The sequence below is a fragment of the Syngnathoides biaculeatus genome, chromosome 4 (assembly GCF_019802595.1).
Source record: "Syngnathoides biaculeatus isolate LvHL_M chromosome 4, ASM1980259v1, whole genome shotgun sequence".
In the NCBI taxonomy this organism is placed as follows: domain Eukaryota; kingdom Metazoa; phylum Chordata; class Actinopteri; order Syngnathiformes; family Syngnathidae; genus Syngnathoides; species Syngnathoides biaculeatus.
Window position 1 is genome coordinate 14,212,225 of NC_084643.1, and position 19,287 is coordinate 14,231,511.

General features: G+C 42.5%; 1 long non-coding RNA gene across 1 annotated transcript; it reads right to left on the bottom strand.

The window, feature by feature from the left end:
- Window positions 1-1,649: 1,649 nt before the first annotated feature.
- Window positions 1,650-18,687, bottom strand: LOC133499565 (uncharacterized). Its single transcript, XR_009794691.1, has 8 exons — window positions 18,159-18,687; window positions 16,398-16,533; window positions 14,651-14,730; window positions 13,715-13,775; window positions 7,417-7,535; window positions 2,372-2,436; window positions 2,231-2,301; window positions 1,650-2,152 (listed from the first exon to the last, which is right to left on the bottom strand). It is a non-coding gene; the product is annotated as an uncharacterized LOC133499565 (long non-coding RNA).
- Window positions 18,688-19,287: the final 600 nt, after the last annotated feature.

Below are 19,287 nucleotides of genomic sequence, written 5' to 3' on the forward strand. Positions count from 1 at the left end.
AAGACGGTGGATTTTTGTTTCTAGAATTGACATCCTCTGATGAAATGGTGATAGTCCTCAGTGGAAAAAGGAGGCATCTTGACACCTGGTCTTGTTCCCAACATCAAGCTAGTGAATGCCTGGAGACATATCCGCTGCTCTGTCTGCCAGTGCTGGTGGTTTCTTATGTACTTTATAGTTTGTGATTGTTGTTGGAATCCTGTCTCTTAACAAGGCTCGTGGCAGTGAGTTTTGGGTATCTTGCCGGCGGATTAAAGAAGATGGCTAGTCAGTTCTTCTTTTCCTTTCAGCTTGTCCCGTTACGGGTCGCCACAGAGAGTCCCAACCTGATTGGACCTGTTTCTTCACTTCCTTATTACACTCACCATTGCTCTGTATTGTTGACCCCAAGTATTTGAAGTCATCCACCCTCGCTATCTTTTTTCCCTGGAACCTCACTCTTCCCCCTCCAGCCCTCTCATTCACGCACAGATATTCTGTTTTACTTTGGCAAATTTTCTTCATCTGTCAGCCCATCCATTACAAGAGCAAACAGGAAGGGGCTCAGAGCTGATCCCTGATGCAGTCCCACCTCCACTTTAAATTCTTCTGTCACACCTACGGCACACCTCACCATTATTCTGTTACATGGGATGTACTATTCTGACACATTTCTCCGTCACACCAGACTTACGCATGCAGTACCACAGTTCCTCTGTTGGTACTCTGTCATTGGCTTTCTCTAGATCCACAAAGACACAATGTAGCACCTTCTGATATTCCCTGTACTTTTCCATTAGCATCCTCAAGGCAAATAGTTCATCTGTGGTACTCTTTCTTGACATGAAACCATACTGTTGCTTGCAGATACTTACCTCTTTCATGAGTCTAGCCTCCACTAGTCTTTCCCATAACTTAATTCTGTGGCTCATTGACTTTATTCCGTCATAGTTCCCACAACTCTGCACAGCGCCTTTGTTCTTAAAAATGGGAATTCGTACACTTTTACTCCATTAATCAGGATCTTCTCGCCTGCTAGTATTCTGTATAAATTGAATAAGTTGGTCAAAAACTCCACAGCCACCTCTCCAAATTACTTTCGTACTTCCACAGGTATGTCATCAGGACCGTGTTTCCATTTTTCACCTTCTTTATTCTCTTTCTAACTTCCCCCTTACTAATCATTCCCACTTCCTGGTTCATCACACTTGCCTATTCTACACTTCACTCGCTCTCATTTTCTTCATTCATCAACTTCTCAAAGTTCCCTCGCTACTTTGTACTTCATTTTTTGTGGCCTCAGTGCTTCACGGTTTTTTTTTATTTCATCCCCACCCCCCAAAAAAAGAAAAATAGTCATATTTGCATATTGTGGGAAGATGCATTGATAGAAGGCATGTGATTAATCCCCAGCGCAACATCAATGAGATCATTTGTGGATTTATCTCGTGAACTGATTGGCTGCGCATCATCCAAGCCTCACCCAGTAACTTCTGTCCCACCCTCTCCTTTGTCATGCGACCCTTGTGAGGATAAGCAGCTCAGAAAACGGTGGATAGATGGAAAAATATGTTTTGACATCTAGTGTTTAGTTCCTCTTTTTCTGCATTTTTTTATTGAGTTGGGTATACTGTAATTTGGGGGAATAAAATATCACCTCTACCTGATTGTATTATCACTCGATATTTTTCTTATTCTTTTTGTCCAATTGAAATAAAGGTCATACCAGCCACGTTTGGAGATATTTTCTTTGGACATGCTTCATGTACTCTCAGGTGGCATCATGGGATAGCTTAATGTATCTCAGAAGTGGATTGAATGAATGAGTGATAACAGCGAGATCGTTTTTAATATCACTAAAATCAGATACAATGACAGTCCCATATCACTAGCGTTGGGTAGAATTCTTGCAGCGCATATTTATATTTTTAAGATTTTATTTTGAATGGGCCCCGTAACGTTTTCAGCTGAGTTTTCTCATTGTGTAACTGGAATGCAGCATACAAACATACATTGAAAATCTATTTAAGAAATGTGTACAAGACAGGAAAACTAAAACAATCAGGGCAATTGTTGTATTTGTTTCCTCGCCATCTCCACCCACTGTGTAATAAGGTCTGCTTCAGTCTTCCTGGCTTCAATGACTGAAGATGGATCCGCATCATTTGACCCTCTGCATATAAATTATAACAGTAATGTTACCATTTTTTAAACATGATTTTGAAGTTGAGAAGGCAGCACGATTCTCTACCTTAAATCTAGATGATGGGCTCCCTCAGCAATGTTGACGGCTATCAATGATGAACTCAAAGACTTCCGCACCTGAAAGACAACATGACTGAAGCTTTGCCTGTAAAATACATCTAAGAATCTCTTATTTTTAAGCACTTACGCCTCCATTTGCCCACGGGTCCAGATCACCATTGGAGAAAATAATGTTGCTAGCACTGAAAAGGGCTGAACAAGAGAGTATATCATATATAGAGTACATCCTTCGCTTGTGTGTGAAAACTACAGTTGAATTTTAGTCATCTGTCTTCAAGAAAACTAATCACTCATTTATCACAAGGATTCCAATCTTTTAAACCCAGCAATAGATGAAATTCACCAAGTAGCTAAAATGCATTTATTGTATGAAAAATGGAAAGGCAGTTGGTCGTGATGACACACCGGTAGAGGTCTCGAAGCAATTTGGAGAGGTGGCTGTGGAGTTTTTGACCAACTTATTCAACAGAATACTAGCGAGCGAGAAGATGCTTGAAGAATGGAGGAAAACTGTGCTAGTTCCCATTTTTAAGAACAAAGGGGACTTGCAGAGCTGTGGCAACTATAGAGGAATAAAGTTGATGAGCCACACAATGAAGTCATGGAAAAGAGTAGTGGAGGGTAGACTCAGGTCAGAAGTCAGTATCTATGACCAACAGTATGGTTTCAAGCCTTGAAAGAGTAAAAAAGATGCATTATTTGCCTTGAGGATGCAAATTTAAAAGTACAGAGAAGTTCAAAAGGAGCTACATTGTGTCTTTGTGGATCTAGAGAAACGCTATGACAAAGTACCAAGACAGAAACTCTGGTATTGCGTGTGGAGATCTGGTGTGGCGGAGAAATATGTTAGAATAGTACAGGACATTTATGAGGGCAGCAGAACAGTGGTGAGGTGTGCCATAGGCGTAAGAGAAGAATTTAAGTTGAAGGTGGGATTGCATTAGGGATCTCAGACCCATTATCCACAAATGTATGCATTTCTTTGGGTTTTCTCTTAGTGATATTAAAATTGGTGTGATGATTTGAAACTTCTGTGTGTGATATGCCAAAAAAAAAAAAAAAAAAAAATCAGCAGCAGGGCAAATACCTTTTCTCGACACTGCAGAATTTCAACATCCTTGGAGAAAACCAAGTCTAACGTGACCTTGAGTGTGAGTTGGAATCTTAATGTCTAGGTCAAATAGGTCTTGTATGGTAAAGAGTTCTTTGGATTTTTTCCATGCTATTCTCATTATGAATATTAAAGTCTACCATTTTGACAAAATCGTCGTCTCCATGGGGGCTGCAGATCACAGCGACTGTCTTAGAGAAAGCAAGAGACTGACGCAAAATGGGAAGACAGCTTACTTGAAACCACCTTTATGTGCATTTGCACAGTGACACATCAGAAGAGCTCAAGATTGGTCAAACCGAATATCAATCAACCAACCTAAGCGACCAACGTATTGGCTACATCTAAATCAAGCGCCGAGATCGATGATAGGCTGACATCTTTTTTTTTTTTTTTTTTTTTTTTGTTTTTTGGGCACACGGTCATGCAATGGATCAAAATTGCCTCTGCGATCGCAATCAATGCATTGGGCACCCTTGTTCTAAGGACTCCAAAAAGGGTGGGTACTCTGAACTGCTGTTTGTCGGATAGGCAAAAACAACCCTGCTACCCTCTCATCCAGCGGGGTGAACCCCAACATACAGGAGTCAAGCCAGGGGTCAATAAGTATACCCTGCTTGGCAATTCCCACACTGGGCAACTGTAGAGTGGAAGAGTCCAACTACTCTTGTGTGTGTGGAGGCGAGCCCAATGATATTTAGTCCTAATTTCTCTACGTCACATACCAGCTCGGGCTCCTTCCTTGCCAGAGAGGTGATATTCCACGTCCCTAGAAAGCTTCTGTAGCAAGGGGATTGGACCGCGAAAGTCCCTGCCTTCGGCCACCACTCAGATCACACTGGACCCGACCTCTATGGACCCTCCCCCACAGGTGGTGAGCCCGGGGAAGGGGGACCCATGTTCACCTTTCAGGCTGTGCCGAGCATCAGGCACTCACCTTCAAGCTCCACTGTCCAGGCCTGAGTCCAGAGGGGGCTTTGGTGACTTGTGTCCAGGCAAGGGAAACCTGAATCCATTTGCGTATACCATTTTAAGTGTCTTTTAGCCGTGCTTTGTCTGGTCCCTCATCTAGTACCCGTTTGCCATGGGTGACCCTCCCAGGGGTGTAAAGCCCCATGCAATTTAATTCCTAGGATCATTGGGACACACAAACCTCTCCACCACGATAAGGTGATAGCTTCCAGGAGAGGTATTGCATATTGTTTGACAGTGAATCAATGTATGAGAGGTCTTATTGTAAAGTGTCCCCCCCCCTTTCTTTATAGTCTACACAACTGCTTAGAATTTGAACATGATTTTATTTATGAATAATAAATGTGTATTTTTCAGCACTCACTATCACCTCAGAACTGAATTTTGAGCCAGTCTGGTCGCGGGATCAAACCCCACTGTTTTGAGCAGTACCGCAGGCGTTCTCTCTCACTGAAGATCATTGCTGGAAACATGTCTGTGATGTTGTTGCTGTAATAGCAGAGATTTATTTCTGTGCATGCCTGCAACATAAATCAATGGATAAAACAAAAACTTTAGATGCAACGTATAGAACAGTATATAATTTAAAATGTAACCCAGCCATAAGTTGTCACAAGTCAGTGTATCGCTTGTGCCGGTCCCAAATCCTGGTAAACGGCGAGGATTGAGTTACCAAGGCCATTCGGCATTGACAATAGTCCATTGTAGGAATAATTGTGAGTATACTATAATTATCATACATCTGCTTCCAATAAAGAAATGCTTTGCTCTGCTCTAGATAACGTGGCAGCCGCTTAGCAAGAGATAGCACAAGACCAAAAACATCGATTCTAATCATCAGAACTGTTAGAACCAGGAGCACCTGTTGTTTGTTAAAGAAATGATGACCACACATGTATTCAGCAATCTTCCATCCACACGCACACACACACACACACACACACACACACACACACACACACACACCACACACACCACACACACACACACATGAAGAAACAAGTACACTTTGTTTCCAACTATGTTTTGCTTCCCGTCTCCTTTTTGTAACATCCATGTAAATAAGGGGCGTTTTGAGACTAAATGAATAAAGGTGCTGAGGAGAGGATAATCAGAGAGTACAGTGGTGAACTGTATGAGACAGTTCCTCTCCTCTCTCCTCGCGAGCTGTCAACTTGAACTGGTGTCTTTGCTTCCTTTTTTATCCTGTTTAATTGGTAAACCTGACATCCATGCAAATCACAAAGTTGTACTTTCATTTTGGATTGGTACAGCAGGGCCCGGTTTAAAAAGCACTGCTAATAGTGTTGTTGACTTACTGAGTGCTGGTGGAAATTGGTCTACTGTCATGAGCCTGCTGCTTCAGCACGAGCTGTGCGGGTGTCCGCGCAGGTGCGCTGATTGGAAGGTGCACACCTGCGCCTCATGCAGCCTGATTATGCTGTGGATTTATATGACCGCGATGACAACTGGCCGCCGCCAGTTCGTATGATCTTCATGTCCCGTTCGTGTGCTCCGGTATCCCTGATTGAACCTGTGTGTACCGACCTTCGCATGTTCTCTGACGAACCTTGTAAGCCTGACTCCTTTGATACTTCTGCCTGCTTTGATTGTTCTCCTGTGCGCCGACTCCTGCCTGTCCGCTCATCTGTTCTCTTCGCCCGACGTCCCAACTACCGCTGCTGCATCGGACTGCCTGCTCGATCACCTACCTCTGCATATAATAAACGTGTCTCTTCTTGAACTACCTTGCGTCTTCCGAGTTCCTACATTTGGGTCCTACCCCCGATCCGATGGGACGTGACATCTACTGTTGGTCAAAAACGAAGAGGAGATATATACAGTATGTGTTGGCCAGAGTTGGAATGGTCATTGTCGGGACAATGACAGGTTACGGTAGAGAGCGAGCAGATGTGATGCAGAGAAGAGAGGTTGACATTTTCTGTGTGCAGGAGACCAGATGGAGTTGCAGCAAGGGAAGAAGCATCGAGACTCGAGGTAGAGCTGAATTCAAAGTATTGCTCCCCTTTTGTTAGTTAGTTACATTGCAATATAATTAAAGCTGAATTCCCCCACCAGTTTAGTTTTGTTTTTCACCCAATTTTTAAGACCTTCTTGAGGCTGCAGCACCTTTAGCATTTGCTCACCCTGTCTGTGAGCGGCCCGGCCCTAATGAATTTCCTTTATGCCAGGATCAGGCGACAACACAAATTTGGTGATTCACGATTGCACCATGTCAGACTACTGCCGCAAAATCTTTCCATATATCAGGCAGACCGTGGTCACCCTACATGACATTTATTCCGATAGCACCGTATTCTGCTCAGGAGTGGGCTATCCATTCAAGAAGCGCTTCAGCAAGGTTTGCGTATTTTTAATAAGACTTAGTCTCACAAGTAGGCAACAATGTTATGTAGGGACAAGCCGAAACGTTCTCTACAGTTACGGGAACCATTGGTTCGAGTGTGTGAATAAATATTGATGACAGCGGCCAAGTATGTAGACATTGCGCTGTCAGAGAGTTGTGTCATGTCTGTTATGTGACAGAAGAGTCCCTGCTCAGATAAAGTGCAAAGTTTATAAAATAGTAGTGAGGTCAGCCAAGATGTATGGATAAGAGACAGTGGGATTTAAGAGACAACAAGAAACAGAGCGAGATGATCTGGTTGGATAGGATTATAAATAAGATAATGAGAGGGACAGCCAAACTTAGAAATTAGGGAATAAAGTGAGAGAGCAGACTTTGATAGTTTGGACACGTTCAGAGGAGAAAGAGTGAGTATTTTGGTAGAAGGGTGATGAGGATCGAGGTGCAAGGCAAAAGAGTGACAGGAAGACCAAAGAGTAGATTGCTGCATGTTGTGAAGGAAGACATGGGGGCTGTTGGTGTGAGAGATGAAGATACAGGAGATAGGGTCACATGGTAAAATATTAATTGCTGTGGCAACCCCAAACGAGACAAGCTGATAGGAAAAGAAGAAGTAGTTGAGGTAAAGCGCATGAGAACCACTGCCTTAGAAAATGGATGGGTCGAAAATTGGGTCATTGCAATCCAAATCAAAATATTTCATAGATATTGATTTGAATACCTGGTAGTCCCAGGCCATGCTGTCTTGGCCTCGTCCACAGCCAGTGGGATCGGCACACTCCACATACAAACGGTACACATCAAAATAGGTCAGCGACCCAGTTGAGTTGTACACAATCGCTGTAGAGTAAAACAGAGGCACGAATAAAAGCAGTTAGAGCATTTTTGTCAGTTATAAACCATACACTGTATCACAACTGTAATGCACTATGGCATTTATTACTACTGTATGCAAACTACTTTGATTATAACTATTGATTATAACATGGAGACAGACGCATTCACAATCACACCGAGGGGGAATTTAGAGTGTCTAAGGTTGCGTGTTTTTGGGATGTGGGAGGAAACCGGAGTGCCCGGAGAAAATCCACGCAGGCACGGGGAGAACATGCAAACTCTACACAGGCGGGGCCGGGATTGAACCTGACTCCTCAGAACTGTGAGGCAAATCCTTTACAGCTGAACTGAAACTGAGGCCCCATAGCTCAGTGGTTAGAGTGTTGGTTTGGTAAACCAGCAGTCATGAGTTCATATCCCATTGGGGCCTCCACTCTCCGAGAGGGGTTGCGTCAGGAAGGGCATCTGGTGTAAAAACTGTGCCAAACAAATGAGCATTTTGCTGTGGCGACCCCTAACGTGACAAGCCGAAAAAAAAATTACTCTTACTTAAATAAAGATATTTGTAAATTCTTTTTAATCTTAAAATTTTTTAGAATTATAATAAACAAGTTTACAATTACTTAACGTGTGAATTAATGTTTTGGAACACCCTGTATATAACAAAAATCAAATAAAGATTAAAAGCCTTTCATGTCATTATATGACTGCTTACAACGAAATAATGAGTGCGTCTCCACAAGGTACTTGGGCAGATAAAATAGAATAAAAATAGAAGAACAGCTTACATAAAAATAACAGATAAAATACAGACATCAAGGCAGTTATTGCTAAAATAAATAAATAAATACATAATGTATATTTTTCAGTCTTCTACTTGGAGATGGTGTTCGATTTATCCATGCCTTGGTAGATTATTAAAACCAAGAAAAGCAAACAAAAGTGCAGCTGCATGTTACATTACAGTACTGTTATGTTCAGTGGTTTCAAAGGAGAGGTCCAGTCGTTGAATTAACAATGTATAAGTTAGGTCATGTCGTATGTACTGTATCTTGAAAATTATGATTTTAATCTGATATCATTTAAGGTTGTTTTGAGAATATTTATAATCGTCAATTTTTAATGTTCCTGGTCGGCGACATTTTGGCGAGTCACGTGACCTACATGCACGGATGTGACGTATTACGTGCGCAAACAAAGGCTCGCTTACGTTGTGACACAATTATGGCCAGCCTTCATTTCTCTGATTTATCCTCATCTGATCGGGAAGATAGAGTAATATTTCCATAAAGATTTTAACCTATGGTTGACAATAATGTAGAATTTTTGGATGGTTCTTCGGACAGGAATGACGCGGAGTCTGATTATTCGGAGGCCGACGCGTGGGACACACCATTCATCCATCCTATCGAATTTGGAGTGTGTTTAGGCCAGCCAGCGGATACACAGTACATAGGACATCACCTATCTGATACATTGTTAATTCAACGACCGGACTTCTTTAATTTCAAGGAGTTGATGGCCCTGTGGGAAAAGCTGTCTTTGAATCTGGTTGTCTGTGTTTTGTGGGTTAAAAGAGTGGCAACCAGGATGTGAAGAGTCCTTTGCAATATTAGTGGCTCTGCTGTGATAGCAGGAGTTGGCAATGTCCTCTTGGGAGGGCAGAGAGCAGCCAATGATGTTCTGGGCACTGTTGATCATTCTTTGCAGAGCTTTCCTGTTCAATGCTGGACATCCAGCATGATGCAGTATGTGAGAATGCTCTACATGGTGGTTCTGTAGAAAGCCAGCAGCAGCTTAGCTTCCAAGTTGTTCTTCCTGAGCACTCTCAGGAAGTAGAGTCGCTGCTGGGACTTTTTCACCACCACCATGGTATTTACAGTCCAGGTGAGTTCGTCTGTGATACAGACTCCCAGAAATTTGAAGGACCCTCTCCACACACTCCCCATTGATGAATAGTGGGACCGGGTCCATGCCACACTTCCGGAAGTCCAGGATGATTTCCTTTGTCTTTGTGGTGTTCAGTGTGAGGTTGTTTGCAGAACACCACTTTGACAATTTTTCCATCCATCTATTTATACTGTAGTAGGAAAGTATTTAGTCAGTGTTCTCCCATTCCCAGTTCTCCCATTTAAAAAGATCAGAGAGGCCTGTAATTCATCATTGTTATACCTCAACTATGAGAAGCAATAAGAGGAAAAAAAAAAAGAAATCATGTGATTTTTTTTTATTTATTGTCAAATTATGGAGGAATTTTGTTATTTGGTCAACAATAAAAATTCATGTCAATATGTTTGCTATATACACATTGTTGGCAATGGTTAAACGTTTCCTGTCACTCTTCTCAAGTTTTCGCACAGGGTTGCTGGTATTTTGGCCCAATACTCTCGGTAGTTCTCCTTTATAGCAGTGATGTTTTGGGACTGTCGCTGGGCAACACAAACTCCCTCCAAATATTTTGAGGATTGGGGTTGAGATCTGGAGACTGGTGAGGCCACTCCAGGAACTTGAAACGGTTCTTACGAAGCCACTACTTTGTTGCACAAGTGGTATATTTGGGATCATTGCCATGGTGAAAAATCCAGCCACATCTCATCTTCCATGCCCTTGTTGATAGTAGGTTGTCACTAAAAAGCTCACAATATACGGCACCATTCATTCTGAAATTTCCACAGATCAGTCACTCTGGTCTTTTTTTTTCCCAGAAAAACAGACCCAAAGCATCATGATTCCACCTCCATGCTTCACAGTCGGTGTTTTGTTCTTGGGATGTAACTCACCATTCTTCCTCCTCCACAAACCCGAGTTTTTACCAAAAAGTTTTATTTTGGTTTCAACTGACCATATGGAACTCTCCCAACCCTCTTTGGATCACTCAAATGCTCTTTAGCATATATATATAGGCCTGCTCATGCACTGTCTTAAGCAGGGGGACAAATCTGGCACTGCAGCATTTGAGTCCCTGTTTGTTTCTGATGGTAACCTTTGTTAGTTTTTTCTCAGCTCTCTGAAGGTCATTCACTAGGTCCCACCATGTGGTTCTGGTATTTTTTTCAATGAGAATCACAATCAGAATCAGCCAGTCAAGGGATTCAATAGCAGCTGAATAAAAATAAAATTGCACCTTCTTCAAGTGTTTCTGAATGCTTCATTATTATCTCCTACAATGCTGCGGTGTTGACATTTTGCCATTGCTTGGCGAGGAGGAACATTTCAAGATTTTCACTTTCCATGTTGTTTCCAGAGTTACACCTTTGAACATAATCCATTTATTTTATCTGTGCTTGTGACCAGGTGTTCATTTCAGCCTTGGGCATGTGTTAAGTTCATTCAGATGATGAAAAATGTCAGCCAGGTATGCCAGTTTTGCACACCACACATCAGTTGCAAACAGTTTTGCATAATCTGACCTCTCCTTTGTCAGAAACACATATTTCCTCCAGCAATTCATAAACAAGCCAATACCTTGCCACAGGACAACCAGCAGACCTCGGTATGAACCAATAAGGCCTGATGTTCCACACCCATTTCCTCACATAAAGATGCAAATGTGCAACTTTTCATGAGTTGTGATTTTACAAAGTTCACCATGCGCACAGCAACACCCAACACAGGAACTAGGTCTGCTGGTAAGGTCTTGGCTACGAGGGCCTCACAATATAAAAAGCCGTGTGTAACAATCACATTGGGGTCTCTTTCTGTCACTGTGCTTACAATGTGTTTGGTGCTGGCTGCCACGCTATCTGTGCAGACACCTGTGCAGTTTTTCCATTTAAATCCACTTTGTTTGAGATATTCAGACGGCACCCAAAATTTTTCCTCTCCTGTTGTTGTTTTGTAGCAATGTTTTGCAAAAAATGTTTTCTCTTATTCCATATCCATCCACAAACCAGACATTGGCCAGGAGTTGTGCTTGTCCACGAATATCAGTGGGCGTGTCAAGTTGCAATACAAATTGATAGGGACCTTTTCCAACATTAAACTTTGGATGTCTGCAGACATGTCACGAATACATCTGGAAATAGTGTTAAATGAAATAGGGACTTTGGCTATTTCTTTAGCTGCATTAGGTCCAAGCATCTTATTTCCAATAGCTTTACAGATGGGATGGATGAATGTCTCTGCCACAATGTGTGACTTTTTTTTTTTTTCAATTTGGCTGAAAGTTCAGCAATATGATTGCTCCCTTTAAGGATGTTCTTGTTCATTTTTGTGTTTTTTTCTCATCAACGTTACCAGTTCTTCCCCATATGCACAAAGACAAACAAAATACTTAGCATTCTTGTTCAGAAGTGAAGGAGGTTTCGTTTGGAGATGCCATTTAAGTTTTGCCACATTGCTCCTTCTGAATCCGAGATTCAACTTCCTGACAGAGCCTCCTCTCCAGCACCCTTGAATAAACCTTACCTATGGCTGAGGAGTGTGAACCCCCTGTAGTTGGAACACACTTCTTAAAAAGGGGGACCACCACCCCAGTCGACCAATCCAGAGGCACTATCCCTGATGTCCACACGATGTTGCAGAGGTGTATCAACCAGGACAGCCCCACAACATCAAAAACCTTTAGGAACTCCAGGTAAATCTCATCCACCCCCGGGGTGCTACACCTGGGAAGCTTTTCAACCACCTCGGTGACCTCAACCCTAAAGATAGACGAGTCCGCCTCAGAGAACCCAGAGTCTGCTTCCTCATGGGAAGGTGTGTTGGTGTATTTGAGGAGGTCTTCGAAGTATTCTCCCCACCGACTCATGACATCCCAAGTTGAGGTCAGCAGTGCCCCATCCTCACAATACACAGTGTTGAATGTAAACTACTTTCCCCTCCTGAGAAGCCGGACGGTAGACCAAAATTTCCTTGAAGCCATCTTGAAGTCATTCTCTGCGGCCTCACCGAACTCCGCCCACACCAGGGTTTTATCCAAAGCTGCATTTCGCCTGTCCAGACAGTACCTATAAGCTGCCTCAGGGGTTTCACAGACCAGAAATTCCTGATAGGACTCCTTCAGCTTGACGGCATCCCTCACTGTTGGTGTCCACCAAAGTCTTGGTGGAGCAGAGATCCAATGCTGTGCTCACCAAACCGGGCACCCTTTACGCCTTGGCTGAGGCTAGAAAATCTCTCCATAAAAGTTATGAACAAAATTGGTGACAAAGGGTGGCCTTAGCGGAGTCCAACTCTCACTAGAAATTGTGTCCAACTGATTGTCAGCAATGCGGACCAAACTCTGACACCAGTCGTCCAGCCCATATCGGCATTCGGTATCCCATACTCCTGAAGAACCTCCCACAGGACTCCCCGTGGGACACAGTCGAACGCCTTCGGGTCCACAAAACACATGTAGACTGGTTGGGCGAACTCCCATGCTCCCTCGAGGATCCTGCTCAGGGTGTAGGTGTAGGTTACTTTTGCCAGTATTATCGAGAGTAAACATAAGCACTATGTCTAGCTCATCTTTGCTCTACGTTGCCCAGTCTGTGTTGCTAACTAAAACCCATTACCTTTTAAAACGATTTAAATCAATTTAGTTTTTTTTTTAAAGATATCAATCCAATTGGATTGTAGGAATATATGTCGATCCATTGATATAATTAATGAATGGTTACACCCCTAGTAATTTTGTTACTTTGTTGCATGTTAATCGTGGCGGCTGACTAGTTACAGCGTCTGTATCACAGTTCTGAGGACCAGGGTTCAAATTCCAGCCATGCCTGTGTGCCTGCATGGGTTCTCTCCAGGGACTCCAGTTTCCTCCCACATCCCCACAACATGGATTAATTGGAGACTCTAAATTGGATGTAGGTGTGATTGTTAGTGTGAATAGTTGTTTCTATGTGCCATGCGATTGGTTGGCAACTAGTTCAGGGGATAGGCTGCACCACTTGTGGCTCAGAAAATGGATGGATGGATGGATGGATGGATGTTACATGTTACTCCCAACAGTCTAAATTGTATTACTGACTAGTTATTCCTACTATTTATCAGATTTGGTGACAATGGCTCTGCCAGTAAGGACTTCAACAGATTCAACGGGGTCAACACTTGAAATCGTGTTGGGGACAGAAACCAATAGGGAGAGTGTAAATAATTCTTAGAATAGATGCTAATTGGCTTATTGAGCACATGTGTATTCTTGGTGAAATATATACAGAAGAATAATCAGAATTTATTAGTCATCACCGTACCTGCAGTATCCCTCAGGTTAGCAAGCAGATCAGTTCCACGCAGCATGGTTTCACAACCAACCTGATAAAAATTTGAAAATATATTTTTTGCTTGAGGTACCTAGTACATCATTAAATCAATGTAAGAGTAAATGCCAATACAGTGGATTCAAAAACCTACATATCCCATTAATGTCAGGATTTTATGATGTGTAAAAAAATAAGACCAAGACAAAAAAAAAACTTTTTTGCCAAACTTTTGTTCCCACAGTGGCCTATAATCTGTATAACTCAATTGAAAAAATTTTTTTGGGACAGAGTTCATAAAAATAGAAGTTAATGTGCAAGTACAAAGTGGGCACACGCTCATATAACTAGGGATGTGGCTGTGTTCAGAAGAAATCACATTTAAATTTGTGTTAATTCACTGCCATTGACAGCTGTTGAATTAAAAAAAAAATCAATGTTAATGGAGGACTGGCCGTGAAAGATTAATTAAATGGAAGCACACAACAGTCATTATCTTAAGTGCTTCTGATTAACCCCAAAGTTCCAATGTTCAAGTAGGGTTTTTCTTACATATTGGCAAAACATTGTAGATAATTTTTTTTCAATAAATAAATCAATCACCACAACCGTAACACCATGTGTAACAATCTCAAAGCCTTACCATCACGGGATTGGGAGGCATGTTGTCCATAAAATGAGTGCTGTACGGATAATCTAACATGGCCATTAGCGTAAATGCATTCCTCAGAAAGCTATTTAGATGGTGGATGTCCTGAGCAGATGATGGACGCTCACACAGGGAGAATACGGACTGAATTTTACTATAATGTAATTAAGTTAACAAGAAGAAAAAAAAAAAGCATTCTTTGAAATTGAAATTCTAAAATACCAAATTAAGAAATGCTTGTTTCATAAAGAGTAAGCCAGGGAACAAATCACACAATTTACCTTGCAATTCCTATAATTCTTTCAGGTGATAAAAAGCTCCTTTAACAGCACTTGTGCAATCTAAAAATGTTCTCAAAATCCTGTAAAACAAAAATGAAAGTAATGTTTACAAAATATTAAGTGTGACATTCATCCTGAAAACAGTACAGAATTGTGTTTACAAGGGGCGCCAACTTCATCGTTCACACAGAGGAGAAAGCTGATCTAATTGGGCACACCCGGGAATGCATCTGTCAAAAATAGAAAATTCCCTCAAAAATAATGTTGGCGGAAGTTGGCTGTGGTTCTGTCGCCAGTGAGGCGTGGATGAGAGACTTCTGTGGATCGGTCGCCGGCAAGGCGTGGACGAGAGACTTCTGTGGATCGGTCCCCGGTGAAGCGTGGGTGAAAGTCCGCTGTAGCTTCATCACCACTGAGGCGGAAGCGAAAGTCGGCTGTGGTTCTGTGGCCAGTGAGGCGTTGACAAGACTTCGTTGTGACTCCGCTGCCAGTGTGGTGTGGGCGCAAGTCCGCTGTGGCTCTGCCACGACTGATGCGGAAGCGAGAGTGTGCTGTGGCTCGGTCACCAGTGAGGAGTGGGTGGAAGTCAGCTGTGGCTCGGCCACGGGCGAGGCGTGGGCATTCGTCGGCATTGGCTGGGACGCCGGCCAGGCATGGACAGAAGTCAGCTGTGGCTTGGTTGGAGTGTAGCGGGAGGCATAACGTGACACTCTACTTGGGTGCCTCCTCTGGCCGTCACGCGGAGGCCCCGGGTAGATGGCCAAACGGGTGCCCCAGAAAGGATTGTAGGAAGAGGACTTGGGCACTCAGAGGCTGGAAAATGAGGGGAGGGAAAACAAATTGACTGGGACTGAACACTGGAAGGGCAAAAGCAAAAACAGTTTCCGATTCAGAATCTGGCAGTCCAGGTCCTACTCGAAATCCGAAAGATCTAAGTCCAGCAAAACCTGCGGTGGTGAAGATGGTAAGGTAGGAGGGGAGAAAAATAGGAGCCCACTCATATAGGGGATGCTTGGTCAACCGGCCTGCCGACGAGACTGGTGGTGCCGCGTGTTACCTGCTAGGTCCTTTTCTGGACAGTTTGATCCATCACGGGGACATGGCGAGGGACAGGACCCAACTGCAGGACTCCGAGACAAAGGCATGATGTTGAGAGTGCTTTTATTCAAAACTGAGGTCATACACAGGTAAGGAATCCAAGAAGGCAGAGGCACAAAAAACGCAAGGCAAAAGGCAAGGTCCAAAAACGTGAAACAAGGTCCGATGACTATGAGGCAAACCATGGAAACATGAACAAGACGTAACAAGACTACAGTGGCACAGGAATGCTGTGGCAAAGGGAAGCACTACACAACACCTGCGTACTCACGCACGATAGTGGAGTATCCAATACACAGTAGGAAAACGAACTGGCAAACGCAGAAGACACACTGAAGGCTTAAATGCCTGGTGTAATTAGTGTCCATGCAGCACAGGTGTGGGACTGCTGCCAGAGGTAGCTCCGCCCAGGGCAGTGGCTTGGTCATGCCCCTGACACCTACCTATATTGAGTCAATCACCTATACAGTCCAGCACAAGTCTGTCCAACAAGGACAGCTCTCAAATGATTTTGAAAATACAAACGATTCGGAATAGGATGTGCAGGGTCACCAACGCATGTGCATGCCAAGTATAATAATGTGCATGTAAAGTGTAATAATAATAATAAAACAACAACACAAAATCAATGCATATTTATCCAACTTACAGTCGTGACATCTCTAAAAAACTGTGTAGGCTCCCCCAGCCCTGCAGTTGACAGTATGGGAGCACTAGCAGCAAGAGCTCAAGCCACAAGGTTTGGATACTTTATTCTCATGTAGACAGACAGCATTCCACCAGAACTGGAGAAAAAGATGAGACAGATGCATGTCAGATTGAATTTTGATGCTTCTACAAAGGTTCTAAAATGGGTGGGTAGAAAACTGAACATAAAAAATGATTTTCATGTTTGTGCCACAGTAAAATAAGATATTAATGTTTGTTTTTGTTACACAGACATCCAATACACAGGTAACACCACCGCAAACTATAATTAAATAATTAAAACCTCTCTGATAGTTTTAATCAAAGCTAACATTTTTTAAGGGAGAATCTTTGGCACTGGATATAATTATATTGTTCAAGTGGATACAATATTGGAAAACTACATTGTACATTTTTCCACGCTTGAAAAATCCACAAATATAATGGGGCTGCGAACAGTTAACCACGAATGGGTAAGGGTGCACTATAGAACAAAAACTTGATAAAACAAAATGGTTAAAACATGGCTGTTCCCTACAATGCACGCTGGTTTGGGCATGTCCAGATGCTTTCAATGTGTAGAAGAAGACTTTCAGGAAGTGTAGTAGAAGAATCTACCTCACTTGTGCGTAGAAGAAAAATGTACCTCAATTTTACATAGAAGAAGTACAATCAACCTCAATTGTTGTAGAAGACACTAGTTTTGGGCCCTCAAAGCAGGACACAGCATGACACGCATGAATGCAAAACATTTTAAATTTAATTAAAAGCTTTCACAAAAAAGGCCGCATGCGAAGGTGTTCCTTTTCTGAGGTCTTCCAGTGGATTTTAAACCTGTGGAGCAGCATGAAATAATCCATACCAACAGATTAAAGAGGCTAGACTGTTGCATGAGGAGAGCAGCACACCTTCAGCAGTGAAATCGAGACGAAAATTACATTGAGAGCGACAGAGAGACTGAAATGGTGTGTGAAGAGACTTTCTGAGGCTCTCCAATTCAGATACGACGATATGATGAGTTCAGTGGTTTCAGTGAACTTGGAGGAGGATGAAGAAAAAATAACTTTTATGTTTGAGCCATTTTACTGTCATGTTACAGTCGCTGTTTGGAAACAAGGTATGGAAATAAACATTGACAAAGTATTTCTGGTTTGAATTTCTAATTACAAAACGTACCAGTACGTTCGGTTTATATCGGCGGTATGTGGTCAGGCGTGGCTCTTGTGTGTGGGGGAGGGAAGGGGTGCTACACAGGATGTTCACAGCATATTATCCACTGCATGCTGTCATCCAGAAATACAGTCAATATAGATGTATGACAGGCTAGGTTCGTATGTTTTACAGTATTTGAATGATAATTTTTATTTGAATTTGAATGAAACTCTCACTTTGGCTTGTATGTTAACCAGTGGCAAGCCAGCCATTTTTACTGAGTAACTAACCAACTAGGTAATTTACAAAACGTATGATTTGGAATTACTTAGTAAGGTTTCGATTTGAAGTTAAAGACACTGATTTGACCTTATGTATGTCATTGCTACCATGTTATTGTCAAATAGTCACCAATTCTAACTGAACCAAAGATGTGCAGGAGAGTAACTGCACTATATTGATTATTGAACACCCGTGATACACTGAACATGCAATAAGGGAACATCAATGAAGTGAGGCATTACTGTACAACAACCCTCTATAGGACAATGGAGATCTAGGCAAATCTTACCTTCCACCAAAAGCAATGACAGGACTATCTGTGGCTGCCATCTGACGTTTCAACACGCTGATCATGACAGCATAGTCTGCAATTGCCTGTTCCACTGTCAACAGGCCAATCTCAGGAATGGTGAAAGAGTCATTTCCTTAGGGTAGAGACTTGCCATAATACCGCTGTGAGGAGGAGATGAAGCTCAAGACATTCAAGGTTGCTGAAATAATAAATAAATTGTAACGTGTCAAGACACGAGAGGACAGTAGAATTGTGTGCCATTGTAGAGTTCAGGGGTAAAGAATTGACAGAGCAGAAGGTGAATTCTTATGAGGGTTTGCTGAATGTTCCATTAAGGCTGTGAAGTGGGAAGAGGCTCTAATACATGATAAACATGATTTTCAGCAAAACTATTGTATATTTGTTAACTGTAGGATAGACTATAGCAGGGGTGCTCTATGCTTCGATCATGATCGATGCGGTGGCTTGACGAGAAAAAAAAAGACAGCCGTTTTTATTTTGTTAACTTTAGCCCACCACGCATGTGCAAACAGGAAAACACGCTTAGTGAGTTCCCCCCCTATTTTAAGATCTCGCTTAAGAAATCTTAACAAACATGAGTATGGATGCTGCAGTAAAAAAGATAAAAACGTATCACTTTCATACGGAATGGGAGGCGGACAACTTTTTCACAATGTCATTTTCGAAGTGCATTTGCCTCATCTGCTAGGGTAGTGAAATCTGGGCGGCATTTTCGAACTGTTTATGGAAAATACGATGCTGACATTCTGCCGAATGATCGTGCCTAATGTAAGCATTTTTTCCTCTGCTGATAAGAGTCAGCAAGACCTTAAAATGCCACTGACACATAAAACATGAAATTTAGTATGTTGTTAAACAAAAAAAAAAAATCAGCCGGAATGGACTCAACCGTTTGTTCACGTCACATTTATTTATATATATATATATATTTTTTTTTTTTAATTCATAGAGGAAGCCTGTCATGATCCACCCCCGAGTCTCGTCCGTGACAGAACGATCTAGCCAAGAACATGGACCCAGCCGACTCTGAAGCCATTCGCCGTGCGCTGCAAGTGCAGGGCAAACGCCTGGGTGAGCAAGAGGCTGCTCTCCAGGGTATAACTCA